General features: G+C 36.2%; 2 protein-coding genes and 1 long non-coding RNA gene across 4 annotated transcripts in view; 1 reads left to right on the top strand and 2 right to left on the bottom strand.

Moving 5' to 3' along the window:
* Window positions 1–23,094, top strand: part of LOC139985119 (uncharacterized) — a 409,107-nt gene that overhangs the window by 11,563 nt on the left and 374,450 nt on the right. The gene's annotated exons all lie outside the window — the stretch shown is intronic.
* The window catches only part of LOC139985148 (cAMP-responsive element-binding protein-like 2), a 246,692-nt gene that overhangs the window by 36,390 nt on the left and 187,208 nt on the right, over window positions 1–23,094 (bottom strand). The window lies entirely within an intron of this gene.
* LOC139985160 (uncharacterized) lies at window positions 10,030–22,492 on the bottom strand. The gene is made up of 4 exons (XR_011799322.1): window positions 22,394–22,492; window positions 20,995–21,089; window positions 12,949–13,054; window positions 10,030–11,565 (listed from the first exon to the last, which is right to left on the bottom strand). It is a non-coding gene; the product is annotated as an uncharacterized lncRNA (long non-coding RNA).

The following is a 23,094-nucleotide window of genomic DNA, read 5'->3' as shown; positions in this document are numbered from 1 at the left end:
TTAAAGTTCCATCATTTTTTACTTCTTGAGATGCAGTGTTAACAACTTTCTTTCGCCTATGATCTCCGGTGATCTCTCAATGATCCTTGACCTCCATGAAAAAAAAAAACAGAAAATCTACTCACTAAGGGCTACCCACACACCAAGTTTGAAGTTCAAGCATCTATGATTTCTTGAGATGTTGTGTTACAAGCCAAAGTGTCACATACACACACATATATACGCACACATACACACACGCCATCAACATCGCATGGATTCCTTCGGCCTTCGACAAGGAATGAAAAACTACAAGAACTCACACATTTAATCCCAAGTTCAGTTGGATTATATTTTACACAAAGCTTAATTATACAAGTATAAACGAACAACGGAAAATTGGCTGGGAATGATAAACAAACAAAAAGAGGATTTAAGTTTAAAGTGCTACACACAAAATAATCAGCAACTCATGAGTAATTATATACATAAACATGAAAGAGTATTAATACATAGTTAGCCTTAACTAACCATCCTTGAAATTCATTGCATTTTCAGTTAATTAGGTTTCATACTACCTTTCACGTTAATTTTCTGTATATTTTCTGGCGCTACACACCATTCAAAGTTCATTAATATATTTATCACTCAGCCGCTTGAGGAAGCATTGTTTATAACACAACCACCATTTTTCTATTTCTTACGAAGACCAACATTGTACTACAGCAGTATTGATAGAATAAGAAATACAACCATACTGTATATAGTAGTGTTTACACGGGTCCAAAAATCGGGAACCGGGTACCCGAGGGCCGTTACCCGTCGGGTATCCGGGTACCCGGAAAAAAATTGTTTACCCTCGTGTATCACGATTTTCAAGAAATTACTTATTGGATGCTGTAATAAATGCATTATATTCTCTACTGACAATGTTTTCATGTTCAAATACGTAGGTCTAAGATAAGGTATAAAACCTCCCTCAATAATTTTTATTTGCTTGTGTTTCTTAATTATTTAATTATAATTAGCATTACTACTATCATCGCACTGCCGCCGCTGCTTATGCTAGCTCGTGCACGTCTATTGGATCAAACCATATAAATATCCAATTTAGCTCTTAAACAGTTTTTAATACTACTACTATCTATTATGCAGGCCCAGGGTTCGCATTAGCCGCGAGATTGCGCGAATATTTGATCGCATTTGGAATAAACGATTAGTAAAAAGCCACTTGCGATTACTATTTTTTAGTTATCCCGTCTTTAATCCATAAACATCGCGTAAAATTCCTTGTCAGCCTTTCCTTCTTTGAAATAAACGAATGCATAAATAATAATTTCTTCCACATGGTAGCCTAACACCACACTAAGTCAATGCGAAATCTAGCTAAGCCTAACCATCTGTTTATTTGCTGGAGTTGTGACGCAGTTATAAGACATCCATGGAATACTTTCGTTATTGCTGTTACGTTCGACCACATGGTTGCCTAAAACCATACTAAGTCAATGGGGGTAGTCTAGCCTAGCCATCTGTTTATTAGCTGAAATTGTGACGCAGTTATAAGATATCTATGGAAAGCTTTCGTTATTGCTGTTATCTTCGAACACATGGTAGCCTAACAACACACTAAGTCAATGGGAAATCAGCCTAACCGTCGGTTTGGCAATTTTTTTTTTTTTTAAATCACACTTTGCTTAGGATTCGGGTAATAAATTAGGAACCGGGTAATATCGCGTCGGGCGGGTACCCGGGTACCCGGATAACCCGTGCAAACACTAGTATATAGTAAAGCAGAAATATGACGGTAAAATGTGACCAGAAAAGAACATAGAAAAGTATAAACAGAAATAAAATAATGTTGATGTAGGGTTAACGGAAATCAAAGGCTAAGATTCAATGCACAAGGCAACTCTTACGTTTGTAAAGTGATGTAGGTCCGGTGTATTGCAAGCATCAGAGAGCTTCAGTTACATTATTATTTAAGATATGTTTCACAATCTGAGTAATCTTGTGGATTGGACAACAACTGGACAGGTTCAGCTACCAATATCTCTCTCTCTCTGTCGATACTGAAAACATGAGATAGGAAAGTAAAAACATAACTTTACAACATTTTTGACTGATCACAGCTACCTACTTGACACAGTCAAGTTGACATAACTAATATTATGACATCAGATGAATGGTCACCTGACCTAAACTTATTATACATACCATGTATGCCAATCCACCCATTATACATACCATGTATGCCAATCAACCCATATACATACCATGTTATGCAATCAACCCATTATACATACCATGTAAGCCAATCAACACACTATACATACCATGTATGCCATTCAACCAATTATACAAACCATGTATGCCAATCAACCCATTATACATACCATGGGCGCCAATCCACTTATTAAAAATACCATGTACTGTATGCCAATCCACCCATTATACATACCACGCATGCCAATCAACCCATTATACATACAATGTATGCCAATCAACCCATTATACACCATGTATGCCAATAAACCCATTATACATACCATGTATGCCAATGAACCTGTTATACATACCATGTATGCCAATCCACCCATTACACAAACCATGTATGCCAATCCACCCATTACACATACCATGTATGCCAATCAACCCATTATACATACCATGTAATGTATGACAATCCACCCATTATACGTACATTGTATGCCAATCAACCCATTATACACCATGCATGCCAATAAACCCATTATACATACCATGTATGCCAATGAACCTATTATACATACCATGTATGCCAATCCACCCATTCTACATACCATGTATGCCAATCAACCCATCATACATACCATTTTATGTATGCCAATCCACCCATTATATGTACCATGTATGCCAATCCACCCATTATACATACAGTGTATGCCAATCAACCCATTATACATACCATGTATGCCAATCCACCCATTACACATACCATGTATGCCAATCAACCCATTATACATACCATGTAATGTATGACCAATCCACCCATTATACGTACCATGTATGCCAATCAACCCATTATACATACAATGTATTCCAATCAACCCACTATACATACCATGTATACCAATCAACCCATTATACATACCATGTATGCCAATCAACCCATTATACATACCATGCATGCCAATCCACCCATGATACATACAATGTATGCCAATCAACCAATTATACATACCATGTATACCAATCAACCCATTATACATACCATGTATGCCAATCAACCCATTATACATACCATGCATGCCAATCCACCCATGATACATACAATGTATGCCAATCAACCAATTATACATACCATGTATGCCAGTCAACCCATTATACATACCATGTATGCCAATCTACCCATTATACATACCATGTACAGTATGCCAATCAACACATCATACATACCATGTACGCCAATCAACACATTATACATACAATGTATGCCAATGAACCCACTACACTACCATGTATGCCAATCAACCGTTATACGTACCATGTATGCCAATCCACCCATTATACATACCATGTATGCCAATCAACACATTATACATACAATGTATGCCAATGAACCCACTACACTACCATGTATGCCAATCAACCGTTATACGTACCATGTATGCCAATCAACCCATTACACATACCATGTATGCCAATCCACTCATTATACATACCATGTATGCCAATTAACCCATTATACATACCATGTAATGTATGCCAATCCCCCCCATTATACATACCATGTATGACAATCAACCCATTATACATACCATGTATGCCCATCAACCCATTATACACAGCATGTACGCCAATCAACGCATTAAACATACCAAGTATGCCAATCAAACCATTATACATACCATGTATGCCAATCAACCCATTAAATGTACCATGTATGTCAATCAACCCATTATACATACCATGCATGCCAATCCACCCATTATACATACCATGTATGCCAATCAACCCATTATACATACCATGTATGCCAATCCACCCATTTTATGTACCATGTATGCAAATCCACCCATTATACATACAACGTATGCCAATCAACCCATTATACATACCATGTATGCCAATCAACCCATTATACATACCATGTATGCCAATCAACCCATAATACATGTATACCATATATGCCAATCCAACCATAATATATATGTATGCCAGTCAACCAATTATACATACCATGTATGCCAATCAACCCATTACACATACCATGTATGCCAATCCACCCATTATACATACCATGCATGCCAATCCACCCATCATACATACAATGTATGTCAATCAACCAATTATACATACCATGTATGCCAATCAACCCATAATACATGTATACCATGTATGCCAATCCACCCATTATACATACCCTGTATGCCAATCCACCCATTATACATACCCTGTATACCAATCAACCCATTATACATACCATGTATGCCAATCAACCCATTATACATAGCATGTACGCCAATCAACCCATTATACATACCATGTATGCCAATCAACTCATTATACATACCATGTATGCCAATCCACCCATTATACGTACAATGTATGCCAATCCACCAATTATACATACCATGTATGCTATATATATTTTGCAATTGGATTGGCATGTAAACATACCATGTATGCCAATCCACCCATTACACATACCATATATGCCAATCAACCCATTATACATACCAAGTAGTGTATGCGAATCCACCCATTATACATACCATGTATGCCAATCAACCCATTATAAATACCATGTATGCCAATCAACCCATTATACATACCATGTATGCCAATCAACCCATTATACATACCATGTATGCCAATCAACCCATTATACATACCATGTATGCCAATCCACCTATTATACAAACAATGTATGCCAATCAACCCATTATACATACCATGTATACCAATCAACCCATTATACATATCATGTATGCCAATCAACCCATTATACATACCATGTATGCCAATCAACCCATTATACATACCATGTATGCCAATCAACCCATTATACATACCAAGTAATGTATGCCAATCCACCCATTGTACATACCATGTATGCCAATCAACCCATTATACATACCACGTATGCCAATCAACCCATTATACATAGCATGTACGCCAATCAACGCATTAAACATACCAAGTATGCCAATCAAACCATTATACATACCATGTATGCCAATCAACCCATTATACATGGTCATGTATTCCAATCAACCCATTATACATACCATGTATGCCAATCCACCCATTATACGTACCATGTATGTCAAACAACCTATTATACATACCCTGTATACCAATCAACCCATTATACATACCATGTATGCCAATCAACGCATTAAACATACCATGTATGCCAATCAACCCATTATACATACCAAGTAGTGTATGCGAATCCACCCATTATACATACCATGTATGCCAATCAACCCATTATAAATACCATGTATGCCAATCAACCCATTATACATACCATGCATGCCAATCACCAATTATACATACCATGTATGCCAATCCACTCATTACACATACCATATATGCCAATCAACCCATTATACATACCAAGTAATGTATGCCAATCCACCCATTATACATACCATGTATGCCAATCAACCAATTATACATACCACGTATGCCAATCAACCCATTATACATACCATGTATGCGAATCCACCAATTATACATACCATGTATGCCAATCAACCCATTACACATACTATGTATGCAAATCCACCCATTATACATACCATGTATGCCAATCAACCCATTATACATACCATGCATGCCAATCCACCCATTATACATACTGTACCATGTATGCTATATATTTTGCAATTGGATTGGCATTTAAACATACCATGTATGCCAATCCACCCATTACACATACCATATATGCCAATCAACCCATTATACATACCAAGTAGTGTATGCCAATCCACCCATTATACATACCATGTATGCCAATCAACCTATTATAAATACCATGTATGCCAATCAACCCATTATACACACCATGTATGCCAATCAACCCATTATACATACCATGTATGTCAATCAACCCATTATACATACCATGTATGCCATTCCACCTATTATACAAACAATGTATGCCAATTAACCCATTATACATACCATGTACGCCAATCAACGCATTAAACATACCAAGTGTGCCAATCCACCCATTATACATACCATGTATGCCAATCCACCCATTATACATACCATGTATACCAATCAACCCATTATACATACCATGCATGCCAATCCACCCATTATACATACCATGTATGCCAGTCGACCCATTATACTGGACATACCATGTATGCCAATCCACCCATTATACATACCACATATGCCAATCAACCCATTATACATACCATGCATGCCAATCCACCCATTATACATACCATGTATGCCAGTCGACCCATTATACTGAACATACCATGTATGCTAATCCACACATTATACATACCTTGTATGCCAATCAACCCATTATACAAACAATGTATGCCAATCAACCCATTATACATACCATGTATGCCAATCAATCCATTATACATACCATGTATGTCAATCAACCCATTATACATACCATGTATGCCAATCAACCCATTATAGATACCATGTATGCCAATCAACCCATTATGCATACCATGTAGCCAATCCACCAATTATACATACCATGTAGCCAATCAACCCATTATACATACCATGTATGCCAATCAACCCATTATAGATACCATGTATGCCAATCAACCCATTATACATGCCAATCCACCCATTATACATACCATGTATGCCAATCAACCCATAATAATATCCATGTATGCCAATCAACCCATTATACACACCATGTATGCCAATCAACCTATTATACATATCATGTATACCAATCAACCCATTATACATACCATGTATGCCAATCAACCCATTATACATACCATGTATGCCAATCAACCCATTATACATACCATGTATGCCAATCAACCCATTATACATACCATGTATGCCAATCAACCCATAATAATATCCATGTATGCCAATCAACCCATTATACACACCATGTATGCCAATCAACCTATTATACACCATGTATACCAATCAACCCATTATACATTCTATGTATGCCAATCAACCCATTATACAGCATAACTACATTACTCACATGCACATATTAGCACAACTTTTTTACACGTCATGCCATCCTGCCAACATCTCACCCCACCCCGCCCCCCCCCCTTTTAACAAAGAAATAAGAGATACTGTAGTACCTTAGTTATTGGATTTAATGGTTAAAATAAATAATATAGCACATTTAGGTAACTAGTCAAAGAACCATCATAGCATATTCTGACAATGAAATATGGAATATTGTTACATTTAAAATTCATTAATGTATAAAAATCATTATGAACCAAAGATGGGCATAAGGGGAAGGGTGTAACAGAAATAATGCCACTAAAAGATATAAACCCATCAATGACTATTAACTTAGAGATTCTAACAATGCACATCTCATGATCTCACACAAACAAGAAAAGTCCTCTCTACTGGAATGACAGTTTTAGATATTACATCAGTGCTAGACTGAAGACTTGAGTAGACATACTGTACATCTGAATTTACAATAAAAAAACATAAACAAAGAAACATAACAAACTCTACAAAAGATAGAAAGTCTATTGCCATGACTATTATCTAACCTTTCCTAGCAGATTCTATACTATGTGACTGTGCTATGCAATCTTAACAATATAATTATTTGTAATAAGTAAATATGGGTTCTCAAAGTTGTAAAACAAAAGAATGGCTTAGTGTAATATATTTATTCAATGAATAATATAATGGATACAATCAAGGTTTATTTGTTTCCACTGATAGAGTATTTCGTAATGGGATCAATAAATGCTGTGTTTGGGGCTAAGAAGGTGAATAGGCTTTGGTTATTTAATGCACAAATTATACACAGCAATACAGCAGCATGTCAAGAACATCACCATACCAATGTATCAAGAATTGAAGAAAAAAAAATTGTGTGCATTCCAAACAAAATGAGAATTAATAAAGTGACCTGTATCTGTAATATCTTGTTAACCAAAGAGGAACAACTACATCTCAGGTTCTACTGTAATAAATAATATCTCCTTTGGTATTAGTATGTCAATAAGTCATATCAAAACAGTTTGTGCTTTCACTTGTTATCATTTTAATTTTGGAGGAAGGGTGAAAGGAAAGGCTGGTTTACGGTCTAATTGATGCCTTATTTTATCATGTCACAAAATGGGCTCTACCCCAGTAGCTTGACCACATTTTTGCAGTGGGAGGGGGTAAAATGTTATGTTGTCCAGATGAGGTGAAGAGGAGGGCAGTGCCCCACTCTTTAAGATATTTGTAAAAATGAAGGGTACATAGATTCAAACATGTGCTATGTTTTGTCTCTCTTGAAACAATCATGAAGATTTACCAACTGTGTTTGTTGTACTCCATATACATGTTATATCTTCATATACTGTACTTCAGAAATTTAATGTAAAAGTAGTTTCTAAAAGTGAGGGATCACCCATTCCTTCTTGATTTTTATCTTGATTTAAGTCCCCACGAATAATACATGGTTGCAACCCTGCTCTACCCTCTGTCTCGATTTGATTTATGGGGTGATGGGTGGAGGGGGGGGGGTGGGGCAGGGCATTGGCCTACATCCATGCCAGTGGTGGGTCAATCGTCATTATTACTACATTTGTGTAATACAATTTTAAATCAGGATGTACACAACATTAAAAGTGTGCAGTTTAATTTCCTGTGAGCAATGAAAATAGTTAAGAGTAAAATGTTACTTACACTGTAGGTCCATCTAAGATAGCAGTGAACATGGCACCTCATGGCTTCATGCATATTCAAAAGTTATTTAAAAGCTATGACTACCGGCGATACTAGTTATATGGGAATGTAAGATCTAAAGATAGCAATTACTGATAGCAGATGCCTGGAGAATCCCAAATTCATTCGCTCTCATCTGATTTATTGTATTAATGGATCAAAACGATACCAAGATTACAGGTGGCAATAAACATATAACTGCAAAGACTTGATACTTCATAGTTTCTCAATTTCAAACACATGATCAGACCAAATTCCAAGATACATACTACAAAAACTTAGCTTGCCTGGCATGTGGGCAATATTTATTTTCTAAAGAAGTCTTCTGATGAACTGGTAATTTAAGAATATTTCAGTAACTGTCTCCACTTTAGAGATATCTTCCATCCATAACTACAATATAGTAATTAATTTTATTAAATGTTATAACCTCTACACAATTAAACAAGTAGAAACTTAAAAAGGGTATTTGATGTTAATTATGAAACTAATTAGGCAAGCTGTCTTCACCTACATATGGCCTGTAGATTTGATCAGAAGGTATCCAACACAAACCATTACCATTTCACAAACTGACTGTTGAGAAATTATTATGTGAAGACTCACCAGACTCTCATCCACAAAGGAAGTTATGTCAGCAATGATGTGTTCCCACTTGAGTTTTTTCTTTCACTTTCTTGGAGGAAGTGTACTGAAGAAATGTTGATAACCGTATCACCTGAAGGTTAGAGAGAAAATACAAAATAACTGAACTTTCCATTTACTAGATTTATCAAGGTGAATATTCATCAGGTCTGTGATAATTTTTGTAACAGACATCAATGTCTTTCCTTGTGTCTTATTAATAAGTATATATGAATATTTGTGTAGCTGTATTCTCAGGGCAGTATATATATTTTGTTCTATTTCTGTTTTTATTTTTGGGTTTGTTGGATTGAAATAGCTAACAGCACAGTACTAATATCATTATTCAAAGCACATTTGCCTTTATTTCAAAGCTGCTCTTTAGGAATATGTTTTGCATCTGAGGTAATCAAAACATTTAGTTATTTACAACACTTGTAGTGCAAACTGATCAACTCCATGTTATCTCCCCAGAGTTTTGAAGCTCCCCCACCCCCCCTCCCCCCATATAAAACAATTTTTGACAATTGCTATAATCTTTCTACCAAATCTTCCATAGTATTGCTACAGGAAATCAATGTAGAAAGTATATGTGCTTGAGTTTGCTGGAAATATCTCTTAAATGGCCAGTACTATAGCTGAAGTGCAAATAATGTACATCTCAGACAAAACACATTACGAGAACCCTTCAACACTATTGCATCATGGCTAAGAATGGAATTCTGAATTACTTTGGTTTTTACTCTGAGGACATGCATAGGGTCCAGAAGCTATCTGCATGTATTTTATTACTGACTGACAGCAACATATGCACACATTACAGTAAACCAACCAAAGACTTCCACTTGCAATCCCTTATTATATAGCTCATTGGCAAATGGCATAAAGACTATATTATCTTCAGATTTAAATTTGACATCAATTTTCTTGGGTTTTGGATGCACTGAGATGGGAAGGGTAGGAATGGTTAGGATGGAAAAGGAAATATGGTTCCCGTTAGTCATTCTACATTTGATTAAACAAATACTTAAGTGTGACATATAGCAAATGGAAGCACATAGGCTTCAGACAGTGTGACCATAGTAACAACATCACTAATTCACTTGCCGAGGCAGTTGTAAAGGGTGTTGTTCACTCTTACAAATAACAAACTCACTTGTCTCCATTAAAACAGAATGATGGAGAAGTATGTCACATATTAAGTTTTTTTATAAATGTCTTAGTCTTGGTAAATCTTGGGGTTATATCAAAAGGAAATAATCTCACTTAGGTACTCCTACTACTGGAAGGAGCTTACAGGGTACCTTCAAGAAAACTAACCCTATTCAAATAGCTTATTTTCGTCTTAGGATATCGAAGTTGATGATAACTCAAGTTAGAAGGTATATCTAATGTAACTAATGAACCAATGGAAGCCTTACTATAGGTTTGGTCAAGTTTAACTACTTGTGACATTTCATTCTTTAGTTTGTAACTGAGATATAACAGTAAGGATAGTTCTCCTCATAATATAAACCAGACTTGAGAAGTGTTCTAACGTAGTGTGGGTATGGGTCTTGTTTTGTTTGAAGTGACTCTATTTAATAGTAAGGGGACATGAACTTATGAACTAAATTGATTGTTTAAAAGCCTATCATACATGTTACTACCTCTTTGCTGCCTATTAATAAAGGGGACCCAGCTCATTAACATATACACCTTTTTGTGTACTTTTACACATTGGTAAGCAATACAATGTATGGCATTCAGTGCCTAATTATATGGTGTACGTATATAGGTTGCCTTTATCTTCCCCTCTGGCTCTTAGGGAATTTGCTGATCAAGAAAGATTCAAAACAATTACTGTTTCCCCAGGATTAGGCAGTAACAAAGTTACTTTATACCCAGACTCAAATCTAATTATAACTACAACCCAGCTTACCAGTCCTGCTTTACACTAATTATACACTTACATTACCATCAGCATATTGTTAACCATTCTGTGCAAGATCCGCATCATGTGACCTCCAAAGATCGTCTAAAGACTAATTAATCCACATTTACCTAATGAGGAGGAAAGGACAAAAGAAATGAGAATCAGTTGTCACTAATTCTATATTGAGAATATCAGAACAAGATATGTTTGAATGTAAACAATAAAATCCATTGTTATTGAGAATGTCTTTACAATATTTACTCCACAGTCTTTCTATTGCTCACAGATATACAAGCTAATGCTAAAATGACATTGTGTCACTGAAACAAATCAATAGACTGCAAATTCATCGATTTCATTGAAAGGCACTTTTGTATTTTCAAGTTGAACAGCTTTTGAAAATTTACCCAAAAACCAAACAAGAGGTTAAATTTGGTAACATGTTTGGAATCCTCTGGATTAGGCTTATTGATCAGCACACTTTCTAGTTTGGTACTTTTAACATGACTGTTTTTTTGTTTTAACACCAAATGTCTAATTTTGTTACTTTGAAGTCAAGCATAAGTTAGGCCTAATTACTGGTCTGGATTGCTTTTGTCAAACAATCAGTATACCGGTGTCAAGCTGAGGCTGTTTTAAGACATATATACATGTTTTTGTCTTTGCTTCCACAACCGTCCCAGTAACTTCATTTCCACCTTTGTCAATAGACAGCAACCTGACCCCCCCCCTTACACAGACTTATAACATAATTACTGAACTACACAATAGCTTTAAGAACATAAAAATAATACAAAATGCATTAAGAATGTCAAATGACATAACATGCTGAATCCTACAAGAACTTGTCATATTGTGTTGTATGATCTTCTGTGATAGAATCATAAACTGTTGCTTGTCAATAATCAATACCTCTAATAATTATCCATGACAACTATTTAATATGATGCAATGGGTGGACCTTGTCAAAAATTACATAATATCCACTCAAACCTGGGGACAGTGACAATAGAAAGCCGTCATTAGCATTAGATGCTCAAATTGGAATGAACTATTTCATAATAAAAAACAATGGATGTCTAATGACCATTAACATTGGTCAGATTTCAAAGATTGGAGATGACCATGGCTATAATATAGAAATCACATCAGAACTTACTCCTCTTAAAACGTACAGTTATGGCACAATTTGTAGAGATGATGCTACAATTAGAGAAACACTGAACAAAAGAGGTCTCACAGAATCCGTCAGTCTAAGACACAACCTTTAGAGGTATCTAAACTTAGATTGTTAATATGTTATGTCTTGTTTTGCAGTGATTTAAATTGAAGGGGGTTTGGGGGGTAGGGAGTGCTGGATGAAGGACTTTCTGGTGGGGTAATGTCCCTTAAGGGATCATCTGACACATTATGGAGTAAGAATATCCACCTAAACACTTGCATTCGCATGGCAGAGGAAGAGGATTGGGTGGGTGGGGTAAGAATCAGGTGGTCGACTATGCAATCATTACCCTGCTCATGTAAACTGTACACATTTCTTCCAAGAGCTGTACTACGGATATGAAACTGGTAAATCCCTAAAAAGGCTGATCTCAGGACTGAATAATTCAAGTTTACCTAATGATGAGAAAAACAAAATGCATTTGGTCATCAGTTATAATGTTATTATTCATTTAAATTCATGTAACATTGTCAAACACATAGAAATAACACAGCTAATATAAACATACGGTATGCTCATGTAGTTTCAAAATAAATTACAAAGTAAAATTAGTAAAAGGGCCATTCTTGGTCAGGTGTGTGACGAAAAATGGGGAGATCTGCACTTTACCACTAAGTAACAACTTTTAGGTAAAGAGAGTTGGGTTGATTGTAGTACTTAAGTATGCACTAGGGGGACTCTTTTACAAAACCATATAGCTTAGCCAAAATCAGAACATTCATGTGCTGGGAGAGGTTATATAAAGGTCTTTTATGTGTGTGATGTGAAATGAAACTGGCTTTTTTGGACAAAAAAACATTGGCAAATTCCTCAGTTTCTAACAGGGCTGGATAAACCTAATTTCTCATGTTACTACCTTAATGTGTTTCCATTCTAACAAGACATTTCACCTAAATATTTTACTACTAAAAATTAGCATAATACTACATAAGCTAAACAAAAATTTGGTCACGTATGTGACATTGTTGGGTCACGTGTGTGACATTCTGAATTTTCATTCCATAGTATGCAATTTTGCAGTGCAAATGTTGACTCTAGTAATGACCACAGAACAGCACTGATTTGATATTCCATAGGAATTACTTTAAATCAGTTTTACTGCCATGATTTTTTTGGTCACGTGTGTGACATTGTTGGGTCACGTGTGTGACATTCTGCATTTTCATGGATGCTGCAATTTCACTGGATGAAATTTTCCTCATTTGCATATAACACTGTTGTCATGCCATACACACATGACATAACAACAGTCCAAGTCCACAGTGCTGCTGCAATTTCATTGGATGAAGCTTTCCTCATTTGCATATATATACATATATAGTGCACACTGTATGCACTGGTTCACATTCATTTTCTATTCTGATATGTTGGGTAGAGGATGTGGGTGGAAGTGGGTGGGTTACATGTATACAGACAATTTGAAGCAGAAGATAACCATACCAAATCATTAAGTATACCTTGAATGCATGTTTATGCAGTCTCTATGCAGTAAAAGTAAGTCACATACTGTATACAAATCTGCATAGTGCACTATGGGGAGGGTGTTGGGGGGGTGTTGGAGGGAGTCAGAGTTTTAGACAGAACACCTTTAATTAATAACATTTCAATAGTTTCTAATGTTGTTTAACATGGCCTCCTTGAATAAAGATACAATGTTACCACTGTTTGCCCTCGCAAGCATGTTTCTGTAGAGCTAACGTACATGTTCAGTACAGTGTTATTTTACACCAAGCACTAGATAAATACACACTGTCCACAATCATGTACAGTACACACTGTACATATATATGCACTGGTCGTTCCATTCAATACTGTGCATATTTCAATGTCATTTTAAATATTTGCTATGTAGTGAATGCTTTTGCTAATTCAATAAATTAAAAGACTGTCAAGAATTTAAAAGGACTGTTTAACCAGTACATACATGTACAGTATTTACTGTACTGTACATGATTTTAGACAGTGTGTATTTAATGGTGCTTGGTGTAAAATAACACTGTACTAAACATGTACACACATATATAGTGCACACTGCATGCATATATATTTCAATGTCTTTTTAAATATTTGCAATGTAGTGTATGCTTAAATTGCTAATTCACTAAATTAAAAGACTTTTAATTATCTAAAAGGAATGTTTAACCAGTAGGCTACATACGTGTACAGTGTGTTTACTGTACAGGGCCATTCCACGTCACGTAAGTCACAAATCAGAGACATTTTACTGTACACTTGTTTTCAATCTCCAGTTCAGTGCAAGTCTAGAGTAAAGTCATATGCCTATCATTCCTGAACTTTGAATACCTACAATAAATTCTGTCACCACTGCAAAACGTTAATGCTTTCCCATTGCGAATTATAGCGCCCTCAACTTGTGTCACGGAAGTCACGCAAGTCATGCAGAGAAATGAAGAATTTCAACTTTTTGAAAGAAATCAATAAATCCTGTGAAGTATTGAGAAAAATCTGTTGCCTATTACATCTGAAAAGGACACATTGAGAAATAACTTCAAGGCAATATTTAATTGATATTCGTTTAATACCGGTATTCGTATGCAAATTAGCGACGTCCTGTAAGTCACAAAAAATTGTCACGTAAGTCACACGTGTGAAACTGCTCAGTTTCCTCTCACAGTTTCCAAAGATACAAGGTAACACAGGCTAAGGATATCTTTACAAGTTCATTACTGTATATTGAGATTGGGGGTAGGGGAGGGGTCTATTCCACATAAAAATAGAATCTAAGTGTCCACTTGTACATAAAAAGTCCTACAGACTAGTTTTGCGAAATATCTCATTTTAAGTGCTACAGTAGCTAAATAGTTTCTTAATTAGGAGTAAACAAGTTTCTCGAGACTAGTTAATACAGACTACCTGTACTTCTAATGTATTTGCATTTCTACATTTTTGGTTATAATTTTAAGCTTTTTGGTAACATTTATGTCACTTTTGGGAATTTGGATTAAAAAAGTTTAATCCATGGATATAAATCCATGTGGTAAAGGCAGAAGGTGGCAAGATGTGTATGTGGAAAACCACATAAATACTGAAGGAGATCCACTAATGTCAGTTACTTATGTTGTAGTTCCAGCCCTGACCTCTCATATTAAGGTAGATGACTGGGTTGTTGTAAAATAAGATGATGTACTGTACCCAGGAGAGGTTACAAATATGGTGCCTGCGACCACCACAACATGGAAATGGCCTCTTTCGGTAGATAAAATCTCCAACTAGCCCGAAAACATTATTAAAACAAGTTTCACCCCATGAAGCACCTTGGGCAGTTCAGGGGTAGTCTGCAATTCACATTTAAAGAACTTAAAGTCTCAAAATGTGTTTGCTGATGAAATTCATAAAACAAAGTTCCGAAGCAGATTCAATGTTTCTTAACTTCTAAATGCACTCTCACCAGGGGGGTTTAATGGAGAAAATCTTTCGCAATCAAACAAAAGAAATTTATTTTCTGTTGCCCGTATGGTGCGAACGATTTACTGTAAAATCACTGCAACCGCCCATATCAGCACGTTCATTACACAAATGTAACCTACTTTACTTATACTCTTATCCTCCACTATTTTTACCCAATTAACGGAGGAAACTCTTGAAAATACCTGTTTATTCATTGCAATGGAATGAAATGATACAATTTTGCAAGCTACATCAGTAAGACCGACAGAAAGATACTATTCAAAAGAACGAATCTACCACAGGAGAGCCACGAAAGTGAAAGTAGACCTAGGCATAACCGTTGTTAACAAAACAGAGAGATTTGATTGGCGCATGATCTGTCGGCCGGGTTTGCACATTTTGATTGTAGAATCTATGGACTTGTTCAGAAATCTGTTGTTTATCGACATATAAACAAATAAAAATAATGAATATTGATATGGAAACAGCATAGAAGGGTAACATTTTCACTGAGCTTTCAGTGCAGTTAGCTGGAAAAGTTGAAGATTAAATTTGGCAAACACGTCATGAGACTTTAAGGTAACAAGTAATATTATTCTAAGTTTGAGCTGTTTGAGCCATTTTTTGCAATTCACTTATGTTAACCTTTCAATTTTACTTCACATTATAAATGTTGTTCCTGCATTTTAGAACTGAGTAGGTATCCAGGGGCGGATCCAGGATTTTGAGAAAGGAGGGGCCGACATCCCGATGGTAGCACTTTAGTGATCTGCATCCTGGGGAGGGGTCTAGGGGGAGGGGTTGTCCCCCTCCCCCATTGGAAATTTTTTGGTTGATTGTGAGTGCTTAGATGCAAAATGGTGAAACATTTCGCCAAAACTAGAAAAACCAGAAACGTTGCAGACACGCTTTTTTGTGCACATATTTTTTCTCGATAGACACATATATAACAACGCTCAACAGTGCATGTACAATGGATACACTATTATTGCGTCGATTCGTTTTTTCCTTTGCGCGAAAATTATGACACCAGATTCACCCCAAGAAAAAACATAAAACAAGATATATTCAATGAGAAACTTATGATATACTCTTTAATGAAAGGGGGGTGTAGGCGGTTTTACACTATCTAACGCAACGTAGTCGCCAAGAACCTGAAGTATTTTTAAGTGAGGGCCCGATAATAAGCGGAAACGGATCACCGACCGAAAAAATATCGGAATTTGTGGACTATTTCTTGCTTCCTATTGTATTAAAACAAAGCACCTATGTGGAAGACACAAATCATGTTCTGAAAATTGTGGAAGCCACCCCGCAAGGGACGAAATAGTTTTAGAGAATTGATTAGCAATAATTGCTTGACAATTCTTGGAAATAGCAATTAGCATTAGCAGGTACTGCATCTTTTGCTAATCAAAAGTAATATTGATTAGCAACTGGCAATTCTTGGGTAGCAAATTGCTATGCGAACCCAGTTATTTCGTCCCTTGCCCCGTTACCAAAAGCAGTAGTACTTGCTACACTCGATGTCATCGCCATGTATACCAATATTCCCCAAGATGAGGCATTAGATATATGTCAAGAAGTCTATGAAAAGGCGGAAAAAAAGCGAATATGGAATAAATAAAATATCTTCCATATCCATGCCCAAACTAATTGAACTTATTTCTAACAAGAAACTGTTTCGAAATTTTTTAGTTTTGAAACGTCCTTAGATGCAATCTGGTGCATATTTTAAGTCAAATTTGGCACCGTAGAATTTCCATTTCGATACTATTTTTATGGCAGTCGGCAGAAGAAGAATTAATTTATACCAATTCGAACTGTGTTTTCTCTTTCGCCGATCGTTGAAATAGTGAAACTTCGTGATGAAAATGTTCAGAAAACTTTCCGGTAATGAGAAATAACAACATTCATTGATATACAAGCGAGAAACGTTAAAAAATTGTGTACAATTCGTGAGCCGTGTCCTTAAGTTTTCCACGGAGAACGAATGACATCTGCGATGACCTCATTCTGAACAGAGGATAAATAACAACACGTTGTCACACGATAGCACAACTCATGGGCTGCGGCCTATACGGAAGCCTTTAATTCCATTTCTTTCACTGAGTTGCCGGCGATTCTGGCACTCGTCTAGCTGAGCCTGGCTACAGTAGCTATACTGACGGCCGTGACATTATCAGTTATTTGCCGAGAGGTTTTTAACTTGCAGGCGTCGGGTGATTGGATTGGTGAATGAGTTTATCAGATGAAGAACTGGAAAATCGAAATAACCTATAAAGAAGCTCCCGTTCTCCTTTTCTCTATTCAGCTTTCCTTCTTTCTTCCCCTTCCGCTCTCTTCACCTTTTCTCCTTTTGCCGACAGACCCAAAATTTGCCGACAGCGACCAAATTATTGGGGGGTGTGACACCCCTCCCCCGCTCGCTACGCCCCTGCTCGCGGAATTATCCAAACTGTTTCCAAAAGAACCGATTCTAGCCTACAAAAAGACCCAAAATCTCAAAGATTTACTTGTTAACTCAAGGTTTCATACCAACGAAGAATCAGCTGACTCTCAAGGTTCACACGAAGCTCTTTTAGATGCTCTTATAGCTGCACTATGAGTCCATAAAAACTCGTGCACAGAAAATAGATGCATTTTGAGAACGAGACGCCCAGGCCGAATATAAAATATTCAAAGGCTACTACTGATGAAGCTCCTCCTATAAAATTTGAGAGCAGAAACCGGTCTAGTTGGTCATAACAACCTACACTAGTCTCTCCTACTATGAACAGTACACTCAATTCACCTAATAGGTGCAATTATGTTTCACCACGAGGAGCATGCTATAAGTTCATGTTCCTCGGGCCCTCCCTTAAAAATACTTCAGGTTCTTGGCGACTACGTTGCGTTAGATTGTGTAAAACCGCCTACACCCCCTTTCATTCAGATAATTATGATATACTTGCTAACTATGCATTGATTTCTCCTGACAGTAATAGTCAGCACTATAGTACTGAGCCGTATCTAATTAATATGTGATGTCGCGTAGGCCTGAGAATTGCCTTAGTTTCAAATTTGGAATAAAAACGATCGCGTTTCAGGGAAGAGCAGCTGGATATATATTAGGCTTTTCTTTCACCAAGTTATGCCTATTAGGAAATTTGAAGTACTCCCACATAAAAAAAAAAACGCAACTGATTTTCAAAAAGTGGGGGCCGGGGCCGGGTCGGCCCCCCTGGATCCGCCCCTGGTATCTTTGATAAATAGGAAGGTGTTATAAACCTGTTTTAGTATAGAAGACATCAAAACTGTGTGAAAGTGTTGAGAATAAACTTGTCACGTAAGTTACACTTCCCTTTGTGACTTACGTGACGTCACGTAAGTCACACACTTCCGGAGTCCCTAAATTTGTTAAAGCTTGTTACATAGATCAAAAGTAGTGGTTTTACAGATCAACCTTTATAGCTACCTTTACAATTGTAGCTCACTTTGCTCTCACACACTATACAGTATATTATTGGAGGAAACCATTCCCTTCTATTTTTGTCACGTAAGTCACAGCCAGAGTGTGGCATTTTTAACATAATCTGTGTTACCAGTAATAAAGGAAATTTGTTAAATTGTGTTATTAGATAAATAAGCAGACTGCATTTAACTGCCACATTAAAAAAAGCTTGGACTTTCCTTTCATTTAAGGATTTCTTCTACTTTCAATTATTGTTTGATAATTCACTGTGAATGTGCTTTTAGTTTGAGATCGATACTCATTGCTATAATCCTAAGATTGAGGAATCAGAAGAAGAAAACTTTAACCGTTTATGAAAGTCTAACCTACTTACTTTACATTATACACAAAGAGAGACAACTTATAACCCTTTCTAATTTTTCCACGTTGGGACCACTTGGTGTGGAATGGCCCGGCAGCATATTGTTCTATTTCTGTTTCTATTTTGGGGTTTGTTGGGCTGACAGAGCTAACAGCACAGGACTAATATCATTATTCAAAGCACCTTAGCTGCTTTTTAAGAATATGTATAGCATCTGAGCTAATCAATACAATTAGTAATTTACAACAGTTGTAGTGGTAACCGATGTTACATCCGAAGAGTTTGAAGCCCCCCTTCCCCCTTCCCCTTGCCAATAAAACAACTTTCAACAATTGCTGGAAGTTTTCTACCAAATTTTTGAGCTATCTGCAACAGAAAATAGATGTAGAAAGCACATGTGCTTGAGTTTGATGGAAATATCTCTTGAATGGCCAGTACTATAGCTGAAGTGCAAATAATGTACATCTTTAGACAAAACACATTAAGAGAATCTATCAACACTATTAAACAATGGGTAACAATGGAAATTATATACCTCATTGGAAAATGGCGTAAAGACTAGATTATCTCCATATTTAAATTTGATATCAATTTTCTTGAGTTTTAGATGCACTGAGATGGGTAGGTAGGAAATGTTAGAATGGAAAGGGAGATATGGTTCCAGTTAGTGATTCTTCATTTTATTAACAAAGACTTAATTGTTACATATGTAACATTAAGCAAGTGGAAGCACATACTGTAGGCTTCATAGTAAATAACACTGACTCACTTCCTGATGCAGTATACATGGTTAATATTAAATTATTTATAAATTTCCTAACCTCAGCAAATCTTGCGTTTATATCAAAAGGATATAATGTCAAGTGGGTACATTACTACATTTTTGTGGAAGTGAGGCTGGTAATACAGAGGAGTGTGGCAACATTGTAAAGACTGAGTACTACCTTATCTTCCCTTAGGCCCTTAGGGAGTTTGTTGATCAAGCAAGTTTCAAAACAATTACTGTTCCTCCAGGATTAGGCAGTAACAAAGTCATTTTCTACCCAGACTCAAATCTAATTATAACTACAGCCCAGCTAGTTACCAGTCTTGCTATACACAAATACACTTACCATTACCATCAGCTATATATTGTAAACCATTCTGTGCAAGATCCGCATTAGGTGACCCCCAAAGATCATCTCAAGACTGATTAATCCACATTTACCTAACGAGGATATAAAGACAATAAGAATCAGTTGTCACTTATTGTATATTGAGAATATCAGAACTAGATATGCTTTAATGCAAACAATAAAACCTTTGTTATTGAGTGTGTCTTTTTAATATTTACTGTACTCAACAGTTATTCCATTGCTCACAGATACACAAGCTAATGCTATGATGATTCTGTGTCCCTGAAACAACTCTATAATTGCAAGTTCAGTCATTTTATTGAAAATTTATCCAAAACAAAATAATAGGCTAACATTGGTAACATGTTTGCAATCCTTTGGATTAGACGAAATTGATCAGCACACTTTCTAATTTGGTACTTTTAGCGTTATTTGGTGCAGCAGGCCAATGAAGTTGTTCATCTTTGTATGAACACCAAATAGCCAAGTTAGGTATAGTTACTGGTCTGGATTGCTTTTGTCAAATATTGGGTATACCAGTGTGAAGCAGAGGCTGCTCTATTATATAAATGTTGTAAGTTTTGCTTTCACAACTTTCCCAGTAACTTCATTTCCAAATTTGCAAATAGACAGCAACCTGATGCCACCCCCCCCCCCCCCCTTTTAACAGAATTACTACATTACACGATAACTTTAAGAACATAAAAAGAATACAAATGCACTACGGATTTCAAATGACATAACATGCTGAATCCTACAAGAACTTGTCATATTGTGTTGTATGATCTTCTGTGATAGAATCATAAACTGTTGCTTGTCATAGTGTAATACTCAATACCTATCATTATCCATGACAAATATTTCATATGATGGGATAGGTGAACCTTGTCATAAATTACATACTATCCACTCAACCTGGAGACTGTGACAATAGAAAGCCTTCACTAGCAGTATATGCTCACACAGGAATGAAACTGTTTCATCATGAAACAATGGAAGTCTAATGACTATTAAAATTTGTCAGATTTGAAAGATTAGAGATGTTCTTGGCATCAGAATTTCATCGTCTTGAAACCTACAATTATGGTACAATTTGCTACAGTTAGAGAAACACTGAACAAAAGAGGTCTCGCAGAATCCCTGAGTTGAAGACACAACCTTTAGCAGTATTCTAACTAGATTGTTCATATGTTATGTCTTGTTTTGCAGTGATTTGATTTGATGGGGGTTGGGGGAGGGGTCCTGGATGATAGACTTTCCAATGGGGAAATTTCCCTTAAGGGATCATCTAATAAGTCATGGAGTAAAAATATCCAATTAAAGTGCTTGTATTCTCATGGAAGAGGGGGATGGGTGGGTGGGGTAAGAATCAGGTGGTGGACCATACAATCATTACCCTGCTCATGAAAACTGTGCGCATTTCTTCCAAGAGCTGTAATCCGGTTATGGTAAATCCCTAAAAAGGCTGATCTCAGGACTGAATAATTCCAGTTTACCTGATGATGAGAAAAAACAAAATGCATTTGGTCATCAGTTATAAAGTTATTATTAATGTAAATTATAATCACCCGGTCTGCAAGTAGCTGCATTCTACCATGTAACATTGTCAAACACAGAGCACAGCTATTATAAACATATGGTATGCTACTGTAGTTTCAAAAAAAAATACTCAGTTATAATTATAATAACAATGTAAATAAACTGATACAACTAGGAGAAACTAGAATACAAATCTATAGACTGTACAAGATGAGTTCAAGGTCTTATAATGCTTCCCACAGTGTATATACAACTCACCTAATACCAAACTAATTGAAATACAAAGAAACATAATTTGAAATTGAGACAAGCATTGAATATTCAATACAAACTTTAGGCAAAATACCACTAGCAATCCAGTCTGGTTTATATTCAATTGAGAAACAAGAGCTAAAACAAAGACAACCTGAAAAAAATGGAGCCTGAAAAAAACATGATGAAGGATTCTGGTCACATAATTTAGGAACCAATGGTTCATTATACTGTCTATAGGTTGATAAATTTGTAGGATTTCTGAATTGATGACGTACTATAATTGATTGAGTAAAAGTACATAAT

The sequence above is a fragment of the Apostichopus japonicus genome, chromosome 17 (assembly GCF_037975245.1).
Source record: "Apostichopus japonicus isolate 1M-3 chromosome 17, ASM3797524v1, whole genome shotgun sequence".
Lineage (NCBI taxonomy): Eukaryota > Metazoa > Echinodermata > Holothuroidea > Aspidochirotida > Stichopodidae > Apostichopus > Apostichopus japonicus.
Note: the sequence above shows the minus strand (reverse complement) of the source record. Positions and strands in the feature narration are given on the sequence as shown.